The following is a 13,133-nucleotide window of genomic DNA, read 5'->3' on the forward strand; positions in this document are numbered from 1 at the left end:
CTTCTAGAAATTTATCCTACAGAAACACTTGGACATGTGTGCAAAGACTAAGTATAAGGCTCAGGACCACTGCATTACACAGTGCTGGACCAGGTGGCACCATTCCCATTGAGGCTTTGGCAATGGTGCCCTTGAAGCATGACAAAGATGTTCACTGTTACATTGTTTGAAATGTCAAGTGACATTTCAGAAGGGTGCAACTTTCAACTACTGGAGGCCAATTAAATAAGTTATGTTACATCTACATGATACAATTCTATGGGTATTTTATGCCTTTGTTGAAAAAAAATGAGGTAGATCTATATAATCTGATAAGGAAAGACATTAAACACAACAAAGGCAAGGACAGAACAGTGTAGAGTATGTTCCCCTACACACACATGAACTGTAAATACTAGTTGCTTCTGGAAAGTGAGACTAGTGGCCAGAGTGATGAGGAATTCTACTTTTTGTTATATACTCTTTTTTTTTTTTTTTTTTTTTTTTTTTTTTTTTTTTTTTTTATGCGTTACGCGGGCCTCTCACTGTTGTGGCCTCTCCCGTTGCGGAGGACAGGCTCCGGACGCGCAGGCTCAGCGGCCATGGCTCACGGGCCCAGCCGCTCCGCGGCATGTGGGATCCTCCCAGACCGGGGCACGAACCCGTGTCCCCTGCATCGGCAGGCGGACTCTCAACCACTGCACCACCAGGGAAGCCCTATACTCTTTTTTAACGTTTGGGTTTGTTTTTTTTTTTTTTTTACCATGGCCAGGTATTACTTTTGTATTTAAAAAAAACTAGAGTAATACAAAAGTTCCCCCATTCATTCAGTAATTAAGGATCACATACCAAGCAACATGCTAAGTACCTTCCCAAGTTGAAGTGCTCCTCGTCCTGTGAAATTCTCTAGTTCGCTGGTGTAATTGTTCTTGGTAGTATAGGTGGTGCTGCTGTTATTGTTTTTTTTTGTTTTTTGGGGGTTTTTTGCGGTATGCGGGCCTCTCACTGTTGTGGCCTCTCCCGTTGCGGAGCACAGGCTCCAGACACGCAGTCTCAGCGGCCATGGCTCACGGGTCCAGCCGCCCCGCGGCATGTGGGATCTTCCCGGACCGGGGCACAAACCCGTGTCCCCTGCATCGGCAGGCGGACTCTCAACCACTGTGCCACCAGGGAAGCCCGGTGCTGCTGTTATTGGTGGTGAAATATTACCTATCTCATTCAACAAATATTTATTGTGCACCTAATATGTGCTGGCACTCTTCTATGTACTGGGGATATATCATTGACCAAAAGAGACAAAAACCTTTGCCTTCATCATTCTTAAAGTCTACCTATTTACATCAGAAATTTTGCAGTCTGTGCATCACATTCATGTGGTCCTGATATACCTCATACAGTGAGAATCTCTACAAATGCTCCCAGAGGGATGAGCACACAGGTATCTGTGCACATTACATGTGTGTGCATATGTGTGTTTTAACATATGTGTCTGGGTTGCAGTCTGTCTGGCATTCACATAGACAACCCTATACAGTGAAATCTCTATTCAGAGCAGATTAGATGGGTGTGAAAAATGTCCCCATAACATGTAAAATCTTACTAACAACCAGAGTTATCTTACGGAATTCACAGGGGGCTCCCTCTGCTGCTGCTGCCTGCACTCCTCCACTCCAAAACCTTCCACTCTGGCTGCAGTTCAGGAGACAGCCAGGTCCCTAAATCCCAGGCTGGCGTAGTTTAGGAGATGGCTGGGTCCCTAAGTCCTTAAAACTTGTCACTAGTCCCATCCTTGGCATTTCCATCTGGTAAGACTATGCCAGCTTATAGAGACAGAGGTTTGCATTCACCAAAGGGAGACTTCAAATACCTCATCTGGGTTGTCATCCTAGCTACCAGTCTCTGGGGACTGAAAGTAGCTCCCTCCAACCAAGTTAATTTTAACAGTTGTTCCAGCATGTACTAAACCCCAAATGTCAGGAATGCCCACAGCTGTGCACACCCATAGATACATACATGTGAATCTCCTCATGCACTTATTTCTTTTTTTTAAATTTATTTTATTTTTGGTTGCGTCGGGTCTTCACTGAACACGGGCTTTTCTCTGGTTGTGGCGAGCGGGGGCTACTCTTCGTTGTGGTACACAGGCTTCTCATTGTGGTGGCTTCTCTTGTTGTGGAGCACGGGCTCTAGGTGCATGGGCTTCAGTAGCTGTAGCACATGGGCTCAGCAGTTGTGGCACACGGGCTTAGTTGCTCCATGGCATGTGGGATCTTCCTGGGCTAGGGAATTGAACCCGTGTCCCCTGCATTGCCAGGTGGATTCTTAACCACTGCATCACCAGGGAAGCCCTGTACCTACTTTTTCCCAACCTCTTACTGGCTCCACCGCTGGAGTGCCTGGAACTGGCATGTGGCTCATCAGACCTTTTCTGTTTCCTCTTCCACTTTGACCTTGTAGATTCACCTGAACTGCTTTTGGAACCAGTAGCCTCAGGAAGTCAGGAACAGCTGCTTACATTCCTTCAGGGCAAAGATCAGGACAGATTTCTGATGGTTATTTCTACTATAATGAGACTAAGGCGTACAATCTTTCTGGCTGACTCCTCTGAGGAGCTACTGCTCACCTTTCATCACCTTACAATGATTCCTCCCATATGCAGAGGAATAACAGCTTCTGCCTGGTGACAGGGGCAACATAGCCAATAAATGTTTTATTTAACATTTCATAGAAATAACTTGGGAGTACACAGTACTCATGAGATGCCAAGACCCAGCTTTCAATTTAATTTTAGAACTAACATTTATTTTAAAAGGTAGAGTTGCCTGCAATGGCTCCTGGGAGTACAATAAGCAGACATAGAATTCTGCTGAAGTTAACATCAAGAACTATTGAACTGAGGGAATTCCTTGGTGGCGCAGTGGTTAAGAATCTGCCTGCCAATGCAGGGGACAGAGGTTTGAGCCCTGGTCCGGGAAGATCCTACATGCCACAGAGCAACTAAGCCCGTGTGTCACAACTACTGAGCCCGCGAGCCACAACTACTGAGCCCGTGAGCCACAACTACTGAGCCCGCGAGCCACAACTACTGAAGCCCACGTGCCTAGAGCCCATGCTCCACAACAAGAAAAGCCACCACAATGAGAAGCCCACGCACTGCAACGTAGAGTAGCCCCTGCTCACCGCAACTAGAGAAAAAAAATGAAAACAATCAATTTCAAATAAATAAATAAAAGTATCTATAATTTTAAAAAAGAGTTATTGAACTGAGAACTGTAGGCTACCCTGGTCTCCACCTCAGTCAATAATTACACTGGAAAATAATTAAGCTTCATGTTAAAAAAAGCAAGTACCAATATATGTATTCTTACTCTTTTTCATGCTGACACAAATGTCAGATAGATAGAATTTTAATAGAATACCAGAATTTGCAAAAATTTAAATTACAGAAATTAAAGCCTACCTAGGCTATTCTCCATCTCCTAACGAAGTCATCATTTCCCTCTGCCATCCTTATTCAACAAGGGCACTTGCCTTGTACAGACAGCACTGTTTGTTCCCAAGGAGGCAGCAGGCTTAGAAACACTGGAGGCACCATCTAAGCGTCTGACCCACCCCTGGCTTTTAGATTGTTTGACAGCAAAGGGCTCTGTGTCTCAACATGTCTTCCAAGAGTGAAGGGATACAACAACAGAAGAGCACATGACTGACTACATTTGGTTGTTATAAGAAAAACAGGCTTCCCTGGTGGCGCAGTGGTTGAGAGTCCGCCTGCCGATGCAGGGGACACGGGATCGTGCCCCGGTCCAGGAGGATCCCACATGCCGCGGAGCGGCTGGGCCCGTGAGCCATGGCCGCTGAGCCTGCGTGTCCAGAGCCTGTGCTCTGCAATGCGAGAGGTCACAACAGTGAGAGGCCCGAGTACTGCAAAAAAAAAAAAAAAAAAAAATACACTGAAGAATAAGAAAAACATGATCCATCTCAGAGACACTGTCACTCTCCCGAAGTCCGCCTGCATCTTGCACCCGGAAAATACACACTCTCAGACGGATGTGGCTGATGGCTAATAACACTTTTACAAATATTATTAATATTAAATTGCTATCATTTAAATAATAACTGCTAATATGCATTAAGCTCTTGGCATTTACCATGCCAGCTTTGGCCCTTTACAAGGATTACCTCATTTACTCTTTATATTAACCCCATAAAGTTGATAGTACTGGCCCTATTTTATAAATGGAAAAAAAAAACAAACAAAACCCCTCATTCCTGAGAGTGTTGCTGCTGGCAATGGTGGCCGTTGACAGCTCCCAGCTGCCCCTCTTGGGGAATTGCTCTCTGCAGAAGGGAGCGGCTTCACTCAAGGTTATACCCCTCCCTGTGGGCAGTCTTTACGTAATGGCTGGTGGATGGAGGGGAGTACCAAGAGTCTGGCCCTCTAGCGTCAAGAAAGGATCCCTCTGATGATCCCAAAGATTGGCTGAAATCTCTCTTGCAATTGCAGGGCAGTTCAATTTCTATTTCTGCCCAATCTTGTTTCCCTCACTCCCTTGAAGGTAATGTCCCATTTTCCTAGGAAACTCAATCTGAGACAAAAGTTCTTATAAAAAAATTATTTGATGGTTGGTCTCTTTCACTTCCATAACGAGTGTCAACAAGGTTCTACATGCACAGAGATTTAGATTTACAAAGCTGTGATGTATGAACTGTTCCTTCCTGGGTAATTCACCCAAGGGGCCAAGATCAATCCTCGGATAAACCCTGAGTGGAAGCTCAAGCTTCCAGATCCCCACATTCCTACCCTAGTCACTCTATAAGCAGTCCTCACTTCACCTTGCTCCAACCTTGCAAATATATCTGGGAAGGCTTGGCATCAAAAGTCAGTGAAAGCTCCTAACCACATTTCCTGACCTTGTAACACGATGACTCTATTACACCTCAAAACCCTGAATTTGGTTGCACATCAGTAGAAAATCTACAGCCTAATTTGAAGCTCCTTCCCTGACGATGAAGAGAAGGACCTTGTAATCTTTGAAGTTTTTATTTTGTTTTTGCAAGTTTGGAATGTTATCTCTCTTCTCCCCATCCAAAAGAAATAAAATGTGTGAACAGTTTTATGAGAAAATCCAAGTGAAATTCCAACGATCAACTGATATTCTTTTTCTAGCTTGTAAGCAGAAATAAACGAGATAAATGGTCAGTGAACGAGGATATATTTACTTACACGATACTGAATCACTAAAAAGTGCTCATCAGTTCCCCCCAACAACCTCATGTGCCTGGTGAAGCAACTTATCTGGTTAAGATAAGATCTAAAACAAGCTGTATATCAAACTAATCTCTCTTCCCTGAAACCAGTGGAGGGGGAGGATTTTTTAAATATACTTTTTACCATGGATTTTTTCCTTACTTCTTTCTTTCCTTCTTCTGTTTATCTTTCTTTCCCTGGTTCAAAAGAATATTCTCTCAGCTAGGGAGGAAAGGAAATTCATTTTTCTTCTGACTGGCTTGTGCACAACTGGAAATTATAAAAGAAACTGCTGTATCACTGATGCAGTAAGAAAACAGGAAGACAATTTTCATCCCCAAATGAGCCCTCTCAGCTGAAGCTCCCTTTGTAGTTGATGACCACATGCTTTCCATCTCGGCATGGGGCCAGTTTTATTAAAATCCTATAGCAACAGCTTATTTTTCAAACAACAGTAAAAAAGGCACTTTATGATGAATTTCCCTTAAAGTTGCTCATGGTCATATGTTTGCCACCTTCAGTGACTCCAGTGGGAAAGGGATCTTACCTCATAGGGGAAAAGTCTGAACATTATTCTTATGATCAAAAACATTTGTTGGGGGCTTCCCTGGTGGCGCAGTGGTTGAGAGTCTGCCTGCCAATGCAGGGGACACGGGTTCCCTGGTGACACAGTGGTTGAGAGTCCGCCTGCCGATGCAGGGGACACAGGTTCGTGCCCCGGTCCAGGAAGGTCCCACATGCTGCAGAGCGGCTGGGCCCGTGAGCCATGGCCGCTGAGCCTGCGCGTCCGGAGTCTGTGCTCCGCAACAGGAGAGGCCGCAACAGTGAGAGGCCCGCATACCGCAAAAAAAGAATCTGCCTGCCAATGCAGGGGACACAGGTTTGATCCCTCGTCCAGGAAGATGCCACATGCCGCAGAGCAACTAAGCCTGTGTGCCACAACTACTGAGCCTGCATGCCACAGCTACTGAAGCCCGTGCGACTAGAGCCCGTGCTCTGCTACAAGAGAAGCCACCACAATAAGAAGCCCACGCACCATAATGAAGAGTAGACCCGGCTCCCTGCAACTAAAAAGAAAAGCCCGCATGCAGCAACGCAGACCCAACGCAGCCAAAATCAATCAATTAATTAAAAAAGAATATTTAAGGCATTTAGAAGTCAAACACAAATTTTGGAGCAGAAATCCTATATACTGCAGTAGCAACGGTCCTGTCCAAGAGATGTTTCTTAGTGTCTGAGCTATTAATATTAAAAGGCCCCTTAATGGTCAGCTTCTCCAGCACTATTTAATCCAGACTGGATTCTTTCCACCTCTATCACATCCTCAACAAATAGGTACTCAGCAACATTTCTAAGTATACTGGTTTTTCATTTGTATCTTTGCTCTACTCATAGTAAATTCATTTAATTCTTCTGCTCTGAAAATACACACATATACACATACAACTGTCATTGATCAACACTTTGTACCAGCTAAGATAATCTCATAAGGGCTAGATGGCTGTTGAGGTTAATAAACTGGTTACCACCTCTCGTGGCAATTCTTCATGCCAGGCTCCAACAGCGTTCCCAGGAATGAGGACACAGAGCAGGACCCCCAGTCCAATATTACAAAAGAGGTTCTATAGTCCTTGATCCTTTGCTTAAATTCCCCTTTAGTAACTCTGGTTCAACAGTAGTCTGGATAGAATTCCTATAGAGACTTGTATACTAAATGCTGAAACACATACAGTTGACACAAAATGCATAGTCAAGTTAAAAATCTGCCCTTCTGGGTTAAACCTCAGCTGAAAACTGAATGGTATATTCAAGGGTCTCTTTGTAAGAGTGGAAACACTTGATTATTCTCATTTGATCTTAAGATATCCTTGAGTCTACTGAAGAACTATTACCAAAAAGGACAGCTAATCCCTCTCTAAATCTCTGTAGGCCTTTGGTCTCTCTCTGAAGCTCATTCTGAAATACTAGATAGAACCTAGGACCACAGTATTTTTAGTGAACATTAGAAAACTCCCTCTTCAAAAATAGTGTGTGGTGGGACTTCCCTGGTGGTCCAGTGGGTAAGACTCTGTGCTCCCAATGCAGGGGGGCCGGGTTCGATCCCTGGTCAGGGAACTAGACCCTGCATGCATGCCACAACTAAGAATTAACATGCCGCAACTAAGAGTTCTCATGCCACAACTAAGAGTCTGTATGCCTCAACTAAAGATCCCACATGCCACAACTAAGAGCCTGCATGCTGTGACTACAGATCCTGCATACTGCAACTAAAAACATGCCACAACGAAGATTCTGCGTGGCACAACTAATACCCGGTGCAGCCAAAAAAAAAAAAAAAAAAAGAAATAGTGTGTGCTATATCCCCGGCAAGGGTAAATCTCAGGATGCGATATTTGGCCATTTTTAATTGTAAACAGTTCCATTAACAGGAGATCAGTTACACTGCTTAAGTAAATGATACTACCTTCAAGCAAAGGAATTGTGTGATCCCATTTAAAATGATGATATGAACAATGCTCACAATGTGTAATGAAGTGAATAAAATCAGGTTACAAAATAATAACCATAATATAATATTGCTTATTTATGTTTGAAAAATGACTATGTATGCATAGAAAAATATCTGAAAAGTTCCAAATGTTTCAAAATGTTAATAGTTTAACAGTGATTATTCTCTAAAACTGTGATCACACTTATCTTTTTTACTTTCTTCTTTATGTTTTCTATTACACTTTATATATATTCTATATCTTTATGCTGTCATCATGTATTGCTTTTATTTATTTATTTTTAAAATTTATTTATTTTTGGCTGCATTGGGTCTTCATTGCTGTGCGCAGGCTTTCTTTTGAGTTGCAGCAAGAGGGCTACTCTTTGCTGTGGTGCGCAGGCCTCTCATTAAGGTGGCGTCTCTTGCCGTGGAGCACGGGCTCTAGGCACGTGGGCTTCAGTAGTTGTGGCACACGGGCTTAGCTGCTCCGTGGCATGTGGGATCTTCCCGGACCAGGGCTCGAACCCGTGTCCCCTGCATTGGCAGGCGGCTTCTTAACCACTGTGCCACTAGGGAAGCCCATGTATTGCTTTTAAAATAAAACTATAAAGTGAAGACATGGGATATTCTTAACTGATAAAAAAATTCCACATCCTTTCAATATGATTTCTTTATAAAAGAGGTATTTCCCTCTACAGAAAATTCTGTCTGTCGTAAGTCTTTCTCAGACACTATCATCAAACAGTAATTCTAGTTTCCACAAACATGCTATTAAGTATTATGTATGGGGAAAGGAAGGCAGTTGAAAAAGAGATGGCTTAACTATATGAAAAAGATTACATGAAAATGAGAAAGATCAAATCAAACATAATGAAAACCTGAGCTGCATCTTATCATCCTGACTTGCTCACATGGAAGGACAAAAGTTAAGACTCCAAAAGCAGCAACGTAGATTACTACCCACTCACAGTGCTGAGAAGGCCTGCTCCAACTCACCCCATTCCACCAGCTGCCAAAATACTGTGTTCCTAAAATGCCACCACCAAGTATTCATTTGGGCTATCAAAATCTTTTCCCAAGGGTCAAGAAGCTAGAGAGTGTGCTGGGTGTTCCTACATTCACACATTAGAGTTTATTAAAAACTTATAGTAAATCAATTTAATCAAATGTCTTTGTTTCAAACTCACAGGTTCTAAGATTTCATTCAAAAGTGTAGATGAGAGAACAAACAGGGTAGGAGAGGTCCTTGGATATGCTTTGGTGGGGAACTGAAGTCTGATTTGGGTATGAGGGGATCTGGCATCCAGAAGGAAGAAATAGACCCAAGAAGGCAGGAGAGAACGTAGAAAGAGTGATAAGAATGGTTAAAGATAAACTCCACAATTTCCCAAGGCTCTATCCTATCCTCATAGCTGTATTTAACCAACCAAAGAAAATCAGTCCACTTAAATCTTTTAATTGGATTTTACTTGATCATATACCTAGCCTGAATCACTGCCTTTGTATAATTTTAAATAGAAGAAAGAAATACTGAATTTCTTCAGCTGGTTGCCTAAGCCTGAATATTCTCAAGTGAACCCAATGCAACGAGCTGGAAAGTGAAAAAATTTTACAACCTTTTCTTGGAATGGAAGGGAAAGGGATCTTTACCATGCCAAATAATTGGCTTGACTAGATTTTTCCTGCCTGAGATGACCCATAGCTTGGATGTCATGAAGACACAGCCTCTCTGTTTCTTTCCTGTACTCAGAAAAGGAACGTTCCATTCCACGCAATTCATGAATTTTAAAAACCATGAACCTTCCTTCACATTCCGGAGGAACACAAACGTTTTCCTGTCAGAGAGCTGTTTTGAGCATAAATGATCAAGTTATTGCGATGGTGACAAGGAGAGGCCTTTTCAGACTAAGTTTTTGTTCTGAGCTGGCTGGAGGCTTCAGGACTAGGAAGGTCTGGACATATGGTTGGGCACAGAGAGTAGGGACTGAATTTACCAACCACCAACTGCCATAACGGCCTTGTCCCTGGAAAACTGCCGGCTGTTGAGCCAACTGCCAGTGCTACCATGCTGTCATTAGACAGTGGACCAACAGAAAATTACTTGACCACGGAAGACCACTAGCTCCCTCTTGTGGCAGAGCGCAATGGCTAAATCCTGGCACATTCCCATTAGAAAGACATCCCTGAATTCTACGAACGAAGGATGAAGGCAATTCCTGAAGCAATCCTATCAGCCCATTTGAGTAATGGCCTTTATCTACACACTTCCAGAGAGATAATATCCACAGTCTTTTAATTTCAATGACAAAAATCATTTCACTTGAATTCATAAACTGTCCAATGATTCCCCATTGCCCTTAACATTAATCTCTAAAACCATTACCATGGTTTGTAAAACCCTGAGGATATATCCCCTATTCACCTCCCCAGCTACATCAATCGTCACTCTCCCCATCACTTTACATTTCTTGAACTTTCTCTCTTCAATATTTTCACACTTGATTGCTGCCTCTGTTAGGAATAGTTGTGACTTCCCTTCCCCAACCTCACCCCATCTCATCTGGCTAAATCTTATGCATGTGCTAGAATTTAACTTAAAATATCACCTCCTCAGAGAAGCCCTTCTTGATTCCCTAAACTAGATCTCCCTGTTCAGTCCAAATTTAGCACCCTGCATTTCCTTACCTAATCACTCATAACACTCAATTGTAATTGCTTATTTAATGTGTATCTTCCCCAGTCTGTCCTCTATGAGAACAGATACTGTGCGTGTGCTTGTCATCTCTTTATCCTTTATACCAAACACGGGGACTTTAGATATTTATTGAAATAATGTGTTTGAAGAAGCAAATTCTAGAAAGGAAAAGGAGGACCGACATATTATTGTGTGTCAAATATGGACAATGCATTAGGTTAGATATTTGGACATCTATTCTTTCATTTAATCTTCATTTAATACAATTAAGGAAAGTATTATCATCTTCAATTTATAGCGAGGAAACTGAGTGGAGCTCAGAGAGGTTTTATGTAGCTTGGCCAAAGCTCTAAGGGAGAATATGTCAAATCCAGAATTCATACCCAAGTATAATTCCAAAGCCCATGGACTTTCTACTGCATGATGCCTCCTCTTACGTAGCCCAAGTTGACCACAGTCAATTCTTGCTTATTCCTGTCAATGAAAGCATCACATGGCTTGACTATTCTCAAACAGTGAGTAATGCTAAAATCATCTCTACTAGGTGGTGTCTACTTTAGGTGGTGTTTTTGTTCTTCCATTTAAAAAGAGATATTTTAAAATGAGATATCCAATTTCTGAATATCTACAAAGAAAATAACTAAGTCACCCTGGTGAGCTTTCCCAACCAGAAGGCAACAAAGCATCATGAAGCAGAAAACAGGAAGAGGACAAAGTTAGGAGGTAAGCACTAGCCCAAGGCTGAAGGATGACTTTCACTAAGCTACCTCGTGTCTCTGAAACTTGGTTCCTCATTTTTGAAAAGAAGAGGACGGAATCCATTGTTCTAATTCAAAGTGGAGCTCGTCTCTACAAACTTGCTGATTTATACTTGAAATAAGGTGGTGATTTTGCTTGGTGTTAAAAGACCTCTTCAAACTCTTCAGTCAGAAAAATAAAAATCTTGTTTATGTTAACTAAGTCTTAATTAAACAGAGCAAATAATGCCCAAAAGAATGTTTTCTTTTTCCCTGAAAATTCTCTCCAACTACTATACTTCTAAAAGTAAAGAACTAGCCTCAGAATTCTAATCAGACCCCAAATGGTGCTTACATGCTTTCTTGTTATGCACCTTTTTAGACATTTGCTTCATCTTAGAATTTCTGTACACCATAAAAAGATTCTCTAGTATCTTGACTGATCAGACCTTGAGGTCCTCCCATTTTAATAATTCCTGATGAACTGTTCAGCTACTATTCTAGGTCTTCTAAAGAAGTATTCCCTAAGATGTTTTAAGAATCCCAGGAAGGTAAGACATCTTCCCAACCTAACTGTTCTCTGCAGCAACTGATATGTAGTTTGCTTTCTGACCTTGAATAAAAATACTGAACCTTCCTGGGCCTCTTATTCATAAAATGAGAGCAACAATACCAACTCTAAAGTTATTAAAATAATTTATTGCAAAATGTTTGTGAAAGCACTACTCAAAGGGCACGTCTCTGTTACATTGTGCCTGGGGCATCTATCTTCAAGTTCTACCAAAAATTCAAAATTGTGTTGAGAGAGTACCGTTCCATGGAAGGAACACTGGCCTGAGAACAGAAGACCCAGGTGTAGTCTGGGCTCTGACACACCCTAGCTGTAAGGCCTTAGGCAAGTAGTTATCCTTCTTAAGGATCTATTTCTCATCAATACATGGAGGATTATAACATAATAATGGCATGCTGATCAAATGTGCATACAACTGCAAGAGCTGGTTTAGATGCTCACTGAACAAATCAGAATCCCACAGCATTTTTTTTTTTTTTTTTTTTTTGCGGTTCGCGGGCCTCTCACTGCCGTGGCCTCTCCCGCCGCGGAGCACAGGCTCCGGACGCGCAGGCCCAGCGGCCATAGCTCATGGGCCCAGCCACTCCATGGTATGCGGGACCCTCCCGAACCGGGGCATGAACCCGCGTCCTCCGCATCGGCAGGCGGACTCCCAAACACTGCGCCACCAGGGAAGCCTCCAAAGGATTTTGACAAGTTGGAACCATGCACCAGATCTAAAGAGAGTTTATCTAATAAAGTCCTATGTTCATGGCCAAAAAGCAAGCAACTAAAAAGGAAACATAAAATTGCAGGAGTACATAAATGAAGAGACAGTGAAAAGAATTGGAGACTGGAAGCGAAATACAAATCAATAGCACTTTGTGGCTATCCAAAGTAATATTTGCATGGGTTTCTGTATCAGTAAGGAGCTTCCTCTTCTGCATGACCGTCTTCAGACAAGTAAGCAGCATCACTTTCTCAGACTTCTCCATGATGAACAATCCTGTTCTTCCAATCCTTCCCCCTGAGCTATAGTTTGCTGCCTCATCACCATCTCAGAGTTGTGTGTTTCTTCTACGGGTCTTGTTAGATTTTTGGTTGCAAATATAGGTCTTTATCTCTTTTAAATAAAGCTCTTTAAACTTGGTTCATTTGGTTCATCATTCCAGATCTTCAAAATCTTCAGGGATTTTGATCTGCTCACAGTCTTTTTTCCTCTGGATGGCAATGGGATCTCAAACTATGGGTCATGTGGAAGGACTGAAGGAATGGGAGCTGCACAATGTCAGGTTTTCTAGATACTAAATATACTATATTTAACATGTATGTATTTTATATATAACAAATATATTTAAGTATTTTATATAACTATATATAAATAAATTATTTTATATTTAATTAATTATATATTTTCTCTTTCTTTCAACTAA

At 42.1% G+C, this 13,133-nt stretch overlaps 1 protein-coding gene and 1 pseudogene across 2 annotated transcripts in view; one reads left to right on the forward strand and one right to left on the reverse strand.

The window, feature by feature from the left end:
• GLIS3 (GLIS family zinc finger 3) overlaps nucleotides 1-13,133 on the reverse strand; it is a 702,615-nt gene that overhangs the window by 598,586 nt on the left and 90,896 nt on the right. The window contains exon 1 of one of the 2 annotated variants that reach the window (XM_032635006.1): nucleotides 2,338-2,414. The exons of the other annotated variant lie outside the window; for it this stretch is intronic. The gene's annotated coding sequence lies outside the window, so the exon portion shown is untranslated. Of the gene's footprint in view, nucleotides 1-2,337; nucleotides 2,415-13,133 lie in introns of those variants that run through there. 2 annotated transcript variants of the gene reach the window in all.
• The window catches only part of LOC116755003, a 188,896-nt pseudogene that overhangs the window by 84,075 nt on the left and 91,688 nt on the right, over nucleotides 1-13,133 (forward strand).

The sequence above is a fragment of the Phocoena sinus genome, chromosome 6 (genome assembly GCF_008692025.1).
Source record: "Phocoena sinus isolate mPhoSin1 chromosome 6, mPhoSin1.pri, whole genome shotgun sequence".
NCBI lineage: Eukaryota > Metazoa > Chordata > Mammalia > Artiodactyla > Phocoenidae > Phocoena > Phocoena sinus.